We start from the raw sequence: 9,408 nt of genomic DNA, 5'->3' as shown, positions 1-9,408 counted from the left end.
GATCAAGCCAACAATCATCCAGATGATCCAGCAGTCGGTTAGATTTAATGGTGATTTGAATGAAGATCCGAATCAACATATTGCAAATTTCTTGGAAATTTGTGACACCTTCAAGTCGAACGGAGTATCAGATGATGCCATTAGGTTGAGGTTATTCCCATTCTCATTGGGGGATAAAGCCAAGGGGTGGTTAATGGCACTACCACCGAGAACTATCACAACTTGGAATGATCTAGCACAGAAATTCCTTACTAAGTTTTTCCCTCCAGCTAAATTAGCAAAACTCAGAAATGATATCACATCATTTCTACAAGATGAGTCCGAGTCATTGTATATGGCTTGGGAGAGGTACAAGGAGTTAATGAGGAAATGTCCACATCATGGGTTGCCAGTTTGGCTTCAAGTCCAAACATTCTACAATGGATTGATGGGTAATGTGCAAACCATGGTGGATGCAGCTTTTGGAGGGACCTTACAGAATAAGACACCAGAAGAGGCCTATGAGTTGCTTGAGGTTTTGGCAAGCAACAATTATCAAAGACCAAATGAGAGAGTAACACCAAGGAAATCTTCGGGTCTTCATGAAGTTGATGCCTTTACAACCATCTCAGCCCAACTCACGACACTTCAGAAAAAGTTGGGAACTATGCAGGTAAACTCTATCCAAGCACCTCAACTAACTTGTGATTTTTGTGCAGGGAACCATGTGAGCAGTGAGTGTTAAGTTGGGAACACATTTGCCTCGTCATCTTCATCAACAGAGCAAGTGAATTACTTGACAAGAAATCAGAGACAACCAAACAACCCTTACTCCAACACATACAACCCAAGATGGAGAAATCATCCAAATCTGGCTTGGGGAAATCAGAACCAGCAAAATAATCAATGGAACCAGAGGACAGTTCCAAATAACCAACCAGGGGTGAATAATCAACCGGGAGATCCAAGAGTGACAAAGTTGGAAGATATGTTTGGGAAATTTATGCAGGAGACCACGGGATTCATGAATGAGACGAGGACGAATTTTACAAATCAAGGGGCGTCCATTCGGAATCTTGAGGTACAGATGGGCCAATTGGCCGAGAAGTTAAATGAGAGACCACAGGGTTCCTTACCAAGCAATACAGTCACTAACCCACGTGAGCAAGCAAATGCCATTATTTTGAGGAGTGGGACAGTTTTGGAAGAGGTTGAACAAGCTGGAAAGAAAGAAACTGAAAAGGAAGAATCTGAAGAGGAAGTTGATGAAGAAATCGAAGCTGAAGAGAAACCAAGTGGTTTGGAGGAAGAGAAAAAGAAAAATGATGAAAGGCAAAAGAAGAAGGAGAAATTGCCATTCCCTGAGATACCACCAGAGTTGGCACATCACACCCCACCCATGCCTTTTCCTCAGAGATTGAAGAAAAAGAACCAGGATAAGCAATTTTCAAAGTTTATTGAAATTTTTAAAAAATTGCATATTAACATTCCTTTTGCAGATGCATTACAGCAGATGCCGAGCTATGCGAAGTTCCTTAAGGAAATCTTATCGAACAAAAGGAAGTTAGACGATGAGGAAACAGTAATGTTCACGGAGGAGTGTAGTGCCATCCTCTAGAAGAAGTTACCTCCAAAGCTCAAAGATCCAGGGAGTTTTACTATTCCTTGTATTATAGGAGATATTACATTTGATCGTGTTTTATGTGATCTAGGAGCTAGTATTAATTTGATGCCCTTTTTTGTTTTTAGGAGATTGGGGATTGGTGAAGTGAAGCCAACAACCATGTCGTTGCAACTAGCAGATAGGTCAATAAAACACCCGAGGGGGATAGTAGAGGATGTATTGGTGAAAGTGGGAAAGATAATTTTTCCAACAGATTTTATGGTGTTGGACATTGAAGAGGATAAGGAAATTCCTTTGATTTTGGGCCGACCATTCTTGGCCACGGGGAGAGCACTTATTGATGTGCAAGAAGGAAAGTTACTGTTGAGAGTTCAAGATGAAACAGTAACTTTCAATGTCTTTGAAGCGATGAAGTTTCCAGCTGAAACGGATTCATGTTTTAGTGTCGACGTGGTGGACAAATTGGTTGAGGAATCTATGGAAGAAAACACCCCACAATTACCTTTAGAAGCGTGTATAGCCAAATAAAAAATAGTAGAGGTAGAAGAGTCGACGAGTAATGATTGTGCTAGGATGTTAGAAGCACTTCAACCGATTGATGAGAGTCAAGATGTTGAATTTGAGGAGTTTGATTTTGACAAAGAGAAGGAGAAGGAAAAAAATAAAGAACCTCCAAAGCTTGAATTGAAACCTTTACCTTCCCAGCTCAAATATGTTTATCTTGGAGACTCAGAAACTTTCTCGATGATTATTAGTTCAGGTTTGAGCACATTAGAGGAAGAGCGGTTGATTAGGGTGTTGAGGGAACATAAACTAGCAATTGGATGGACCATCTCGGACATTAGATGAATCTCGCCATCATTTTGCATGCATAAGATACTCATGAAGGATGATTTTAAGCCTAGGGTGCAACCACAACTGAGATTGAATCCTTCGATAAAGGAAGTGGTGAGAAAGGAGGTGGTGAAACTCTTAGATACGGGGATTATTTATCCTATTTTCGATAGCCCATGGGTGAGCCTAGTACAAGTGGTTCTGAAGAAGGGAGGTATCACGGTGGTAAAGAATGAGAGTAACGAGTTGATACCAACGAGGACAGTGATAGGCTGGAGAGTATACATTGATTACCGGAAATTGAATGAGGCAACAAGGAAGGATCATTTTCCGTTACCTTTCATTGATCAGATGTTGGAGAGGTTGGCAGGACATGCCTATTACTGTTTCCTGGATGGGTATTCAGGATATAACCAAATTGTCATCGCTCATGAGGATCAAGAGAAGACGACCTTCACTTGCCCCTACGGCACCTTTGCTTACCGAAGGATGCCTTTTGGGTTATGCAATGCACCAGCAACATTTCAAAGATGCATGATGTCAATCTTTGGAGACATGGTGGAACGGTTTATAGAAGTCTTCATGGATGACTTCTCAGTTTTTGGTTCATCATTTGATAGCTGTCTAACTAATCTTTCTTTTGTTTTGCAGCGATGTAAGGAGACAAACTTGGTGCTCAATTGGGAGAAGTGTCACTTCATGGTCCAAGAAGGAATAGTGCTTGGGCATAGGATCTCCAAGGAAGGAATAGAAGTTGATTGAGCAAAGACGGAAGTGATTGAGAAGCTACCACTACCATCAAATGTCAAAGCAGTCAGAAGTTTCTTGGGACATGCGGGGTTTTATAGACGCTTCATCAAGGATTTTTCTAAGATTTCTAAACGCCTTTGCAATTTATTGAATAAAGATGTTGTTTTTGACTTTAATGATGATTGCATGCATGCCTTTCTAACTCTAAAAAAATTATTAGTATCTACACCTATTATTGCAGTTCCCGATTAGGCACTACCCTTCGAATTGATGTGTGATGCTAGTGATTTTGCTTTAGGGGCAGTTTTAGGACAGAGGAAAAACAAAGTGTTGCATGTAATTCAATATGCTAGCAAAACACTCGTTGATGCACAATTGAATTACACCACCACTGAAAAAGAATTGTTGGCTGTAGTTTTTGCTTTTGACAAGTTTCGTTCTTATTTGTTAGGTGCAAAGGTGATCGTCTACATGGACCATTCAGCACTCAGGCACCTATTGGCAAAGCAAGAAGCAAAACCTCGACTGATACGATGGATTTTACTACTACAGGAGTTCGAGTTGAAAATTAGAGATAAAAAGAGGACGAAAAATGTGGTGGCTGATCACTTGTCGAGAATTGAGAGACCAATCAAGGGAAATGAGGGGGAAATGAGGAGGAAATGTTAATTAGAGAAACATTTTCGGATGAGAAGTTGATGAGAGTGGAATAAGCACCATGGTATGCGGATTTTGCAAACTATTTGTCATCAAGGGTGCTCCCAAGTGGTATGACGTACCAACAAAAGAGAAAATTCTTCTCAGATTTGAAGTACTACTTTTGGGAATAACCGTTTTTATACAGACACTGTACAGATCAGATGATATGAAGATGTGTCCCGGAGGAGGAGATGGAAAGCATTCTGCGGCATTGTTACTAGAAGGAAGTAGGTGGCCATTTTGGGGGAGCTAGAACAGCAGCCAAGGTTTTACAATCGGGGTTTTATTGGCCAACCCTCTTTAAGGATTCCTTCTGGATGATTCAAGAATGTGACCAATGTCAACGGATGGGTAATATTTCAAAAAGAGATGAGATGCTGTTGAACAACATCCTAGTGGTTGAACTTTTTGATGTGTGGGGGATTGATTTCATGGGTCCCTTCCCAAGTTCTTTTGGGAACACATATATCTTGGTAACGGTGGATTACGTGTCGAAGTGGGTTGAGGCAGTTGCATTGCCAACTAATGATGCTAGGGTAGTGATTAAGTTTGTGAGAAAGAATATTTTCTCAAGGTTTGCGGTTCCACGGGCAATCATTAGTAATGGAGGATCTCACTTTTGCAATAGGCAAATGGATGCACTATTGAGTAAGTATGAAGTGACACATAGAGTTGCAACACCTTACCATCCGCAAACGAGCGGGCAAGTGGAACTGTCGAATAGAGAACTCAAGGGGATTTTAGAAAAGACAGTTAATGTATCTAGGAAAGACTGGTCACGGAAGCTGGATGATGCACTTTAGGCATACCGAACTACTTTTAAGACTCCGATTAGTATGTCTCCATTTAGGATGGTTTACGGGAAAGCATGCCACTTGCCGATAGAACTCGAGCATAAAGCATATTGGGCAGTCAAGTAGATAAACCTGGACTTGAAAGCTGCTGGAGAAAAAAAGGATATTGTCTTTGAAGTAGGGCAGAAGGTGTTGTTGTTTAATTCTAGACTTAGGCTTTTTCCTGGAAAACTTAAGTCTAGATGGTCCGGACCGTTCACAGTGACAAGAGTTCATCCATACGGAGCGGTGGAAGTGTCACATGAAGAAAAGGGCACCTTTACAGTAAATAGACAGAGATTGAAGCCCTACATAGTTGGGATGATGAGTTGCAAATCCATCCCAATCCGGCTTGACATCCCAACTTGAAGGATTGAGAGAGTCGAGCTATCGACTATAAACAAGCGCTTCTTGGGAGGCAACCCAAATGTTTTTAATTATTTGTTTTTCATTTCGTTGTGTTTTAATTTGTTTGAATTCTTGATGATTTTGAATGATTTTTGATGTGTGTTTTTGGGTGTTTCAGGTGAAATTTTCAGAGAAGGAAAGGAAACAAAATGCTCCAGACTTCGCCGGGGCGAAGAAGTTTTCTTCACCGCGGCGAAGCAATCGAAAAAAAAAATGTCAGCTCCTAGAAGTTTTCGCCCCGGCGAAGGAATTGTCTTCGCCGCAGCGAAGAAAGTAGGATAAGTTTTTGGAAAATTTTCTAAGGCATTGTCGCTGCGGCGAAGAAAATTCTTCGCCGAGGCGAGTTGCCTCTGTATGTTTTCGCCCCAGCGAAGAATTTTTCTTCACCGCGGCGAAACCTGGGTATTTTTTAGGGTTCATGCACGAAGAACGTCGCCGCGGCGAAGCTTGTTCTTCACCGCGATGACAGTACTTTTCTATAAATACTCACTCTTCTTTTTCATTCTTCATGCAACTTTTCATTTTCACTTGAGAGAAAATTTTTCAAAATTCAATCTTTTGCCTTCCTAGTGCTTTTCCAACCAAAATTCTTACTCCTTAACCCTCCTAAACACCAAAACAACCCATTTCAACAACAATTTTCGCAAAAATTTCACGAAAATTTTTGGATAAAAAATTTGGGGTTTTTCAATCTGGGCTGTTTCTGGTTCAATTGGTGGTGAATACTCTTTCATATTGGTAAGATCTCAAGTACCCAAAGCTTTTTTTCGCACAATTTCAAGTTTTTAATTGTAGATTTGAAAATTTTTGTTGCAATTGAGTTGTGGAATTTGGGTGATTTTGAGCATTGATTTTGTCAGAGGAAGAGCAGTTCTTGCATTGGATGATTGTGAGGAGTGTGGGTTTTTGAAATATTGGAGTGTTTGTGTGGATTTGAAACATTTGTAGTTTGGGGGTAAAGCGCAAATTTTAAAAGTGTCGTTTGTTTTTGCAGAATTGAGTTGGTTGTGTAGAACAACTAGGTTTGAATTATTGGGATATAATTTTTGAGTGAATTTGAATTGTGAACAATGCTTGCCAAAATTAAGTATCCATACAAGGGTAAGGGTAAGGGCAAAGGAAAGAATGTTGACAACCGTTTTGTTAATAAGGAAGCCCGTAAAAGGTATGAGGAGGCAATCCAAAAAGATAAGGGTATTATTCCTAAGCGCGGATTGACCGCGAGTCAGTCCTTGGACTGGAGTAGAGGGAGACGTTGGGAGATGTTTATGAGTTCTCCTGCACAACCGGCTGTAGAGTCGCTAGTAAGGGAGTTCTATGGTAATCTCCCGGATTGTCAGGAAGGTACAGTTTTTGTAAGAGGGGTTGACGTGCCATTTACAGAAAGGGTAATCAATGAGTTCTACAACCTGAATGAAATTTTCCAGGATGAGTACGTACAGTTTAAAAGATCACGGTTTGAGAACAGTATCATCCTTCCGGTCATTGCAAAATCGGATGCAAATTGGGCAGTATCAAAGAAACAGAAGAAGACTCTCAAGGGAACTTAGTTGACACCGATGGCTCGACTGTGGCAATATTTTGTCAGTGTGAAATTGATGCCAGAATTGCACTACAGCACAGTTACTCACCAGAAGGCAGTATTGCTTTACTCTATTGCCACAGGGAAGAGAATCGATGTGGGAGACATGATCTGGAATAGCATTAAGCTATCCTCCAAACCAGGGCGAACAAGTTACGGTTTCCCACATCTCATCACAGCCTTATGCCTTAGAGTTAGAGTCGAGGTTCAAGATGACGAGCACCGTATTCATGCTGCCCTAGTTCTAGACTCAGAGTATTATAGGAAGCACCTTGACCGTCCAAAAACTGCGCAACCAAGAGCAGGGGCAAAACGACAGAGAACCACACAAGGCCCTGCCACATCTTCCAGCTCCACAGCTACACAGAAAGAGATCATGCAGCAGATGATGGGTCTGATGAAATATATGAGAAAACGACAGGATTGGTTGGCTGAGCACACCCACGTGATGTATGAGATACAGAAGAATAGCTTTAAAGAGCTCAACGTTGACACTTCAGCATACCAATAGGCCGACTGGGACTCAGATGAGTGGATGGGCTCCGAGGAAGAAGAGGAAGATGAGGAAGAAGAGGAAGAAGAAGAAGAAGAAGAAGCCGGAGCACCTGTTTTTGTTTGTCTTTATGTTGATTTGTTTTTATTTGATTTTGTTCATTTTAAACATTAAACTCAGTTTTGTCTCTGTTTTGGATTTTGTTTAGTTGTTTTTGTTGTTTTTGTTAATTTGTAGTTGTTGAAAGGACGAGATTAGGTTGTAATATTTTCAAGTTAGTTTGTGAATTTGTGCTAACACAAGGAACACCATAGTTTCAATTGTTTTGACAGATTCTGGGTGATGAAAAGTCTGAAACCGGGTGTGCATTGTGGAGCGACACTTCATGGATTAACCAGGGAGTTTTCTCGTACCTTTGTTAATTCTGATTTTCTATTCCTGATATATGCGTAATGGAACATTGGGGACAATGTCATGTTTAGTTTGGGGGTAGGAAATAGAAATAAAACCTAGTTTAAGGGTATATTGGCTGGAAACCAGAACCCGCCTTAAAAACTACCTAGCAGTACTTGGCAACCTCTAGTATAACAACGCCACGTACACCTTAAACGGAAAAAAAATTAAATTAAATTAAAAAAAAATTCTCTTGTTTGATTGTTTTTGCCGATGATGAATTGTATAAATCAATGATGAGAATAAGGTTGTTGCAATTTTATTGTTGAGAAATGTTAAGCATTGCTTCAAGTTTATGTTTATTGACCGGATTTTGATTGAGGTTTGTTGAGTGGTTCAGCCACAATTTTCATTTATTTCGGCATGCTTAGATTCATTTTATGTGGTTAGGTGAAGTTTGATAATGTTGGTGGACTCTAGAACCTAGTAGAGAAGTGCTTGAGGCGAAATTCTAGGATTAGACATGGTTGAGAAGATGATTTAGGCATTTTTCGAAACGTTTGAGCCTTTCTAGCCGACCCATGAATGAAATTGTCCCTAGTCACCCATTTGAGCTTTATGAATTCTATTGCTTTATTTTTCTTGGAAAACAACAAAATTGTCCAATGCTTATACCCTAAACACTTTATCCTTATAACAACGCCACATACACCTTAAACGAGATTCCCTCGCATTTATTGTTTCCGGAATAAGAAAAATACACGTTTGAGGGTTGTGAATTAGTGGACATTTCAATTGGTGGTTAAGAAGAAGTGGAGTTCGATTTGATGTTAGCTTTTGCATTAGGAAAACCGAGTTTTCTTACTTTGTTATTCCTATCCTTTTTCTTGGAACCCACTACCCGAGCCTAACGTACAAGCTTTTAAAGACCTTTTGATTCTTATCTTTGTCTAGTCCTCATTAGTGGAGAGTAGTTCGATATTTAGGCTTATGGAGTCCGTCACCATTTGATAAACTTTACATTTTTGCATAAAATAATCCGGGAAGTTGGAATGTGGATTGAAGTGGGGATCACCTACTTGATGGATTGATTGAGAAAGATAGTCGATATAGCTTATAATTCTTGGAGTGTTGAACATTTCCTGATAATAATTTTTCAACAACTTTTGAGACTTGTGTAAATTCTAGGCAATTCGTTTGTTGAATTTGATTCTTATTGGTTTTTGTTCATTTTTCAGTTTTGATGTGTGTGTGTTTTGTGTTTTTGTTAGCAGTTTGTTGTTTTCGTTTCCTTTAGTTTTGTACCATATGGTCGGGGACGAGCATATGTTTAGTTTGGGGGTATTTGATAATCCGTAGATTATAACATTTTCATTAGACTTTTTAGTCGAATTTCAGGTACTTTCTAGTTCATTTTAACCTGAATTGTTGCTTAATTTGTTACATTTCGTGTTTCAGGTTAAATTGGTCATTTTGAGCAAATATGGACAAAATTGGAAATTCTTAACTCAAAAGTAAGCGGGTCTCAGAAGTTGGGAGAGTTCTGAAGCAGAATACAGCACTATGAAGCTCGCTTCTAAGGGAGAGCGCCGAAGATTGAAGAATCAAGCGAATATGCAAGCAGAGTGGCGGTTCTATAATTTCAAAACTTTTCAAGAAGCTTCGCCGCAGCGAAGTACGCTAGACACGAACATATCTCCTTCTCTCATCGCCGCGGCGAGACTTCTTCTTCGCCGCGACGACGGTCGTAATTTTCAGTTTTGTAAAACGTACAGTTTTACTTTGTGCGTGTTTTTCTGGAGAATTTGGGCGA

At 40.0% G+C, this 9,408-nt stretch overlaps 1 non-coding gene across 1 annotated transcript; it reads right to left on the bottom strand.

Moving 5' to 3' along the window:
* Positions 1 to 280: 280 nt before the first annotated feature.
* On the bottom strand, positions 281 to 387 carry LOC116119918. Its single transcript, XR_004126467.1, has one exon. It is a non-coding gene; the product is annotated as a small nucleolar RNA R71 (small nucleolar RNA).
* Between the last annotated feature and the right edge of the window lie 9,021 nt (positions 388 to 9,408).

This window comes from Pistacia vera, unplaced genomic scaffold, assembly GCF_008641045.1.
Source record: "Pistacia vera cultivar Batoury unplaced genomic scaffold, PisVer_v2 Contig910, whole genome shotgun sequence".
NCBI classification, from domain to species: domain Eukaryota; kingdom Viridiplantae; phylum Streptophyta; class Magnoliopsida; order Sapindales; family Anacardiaceae; genus Pistacia; species Pistacia vera.
The sequence above is the reverse complement of the archived record's forward strand: the minus strand, read 5'-3'. Positions and strand labels throughout refer to the sequence as shown.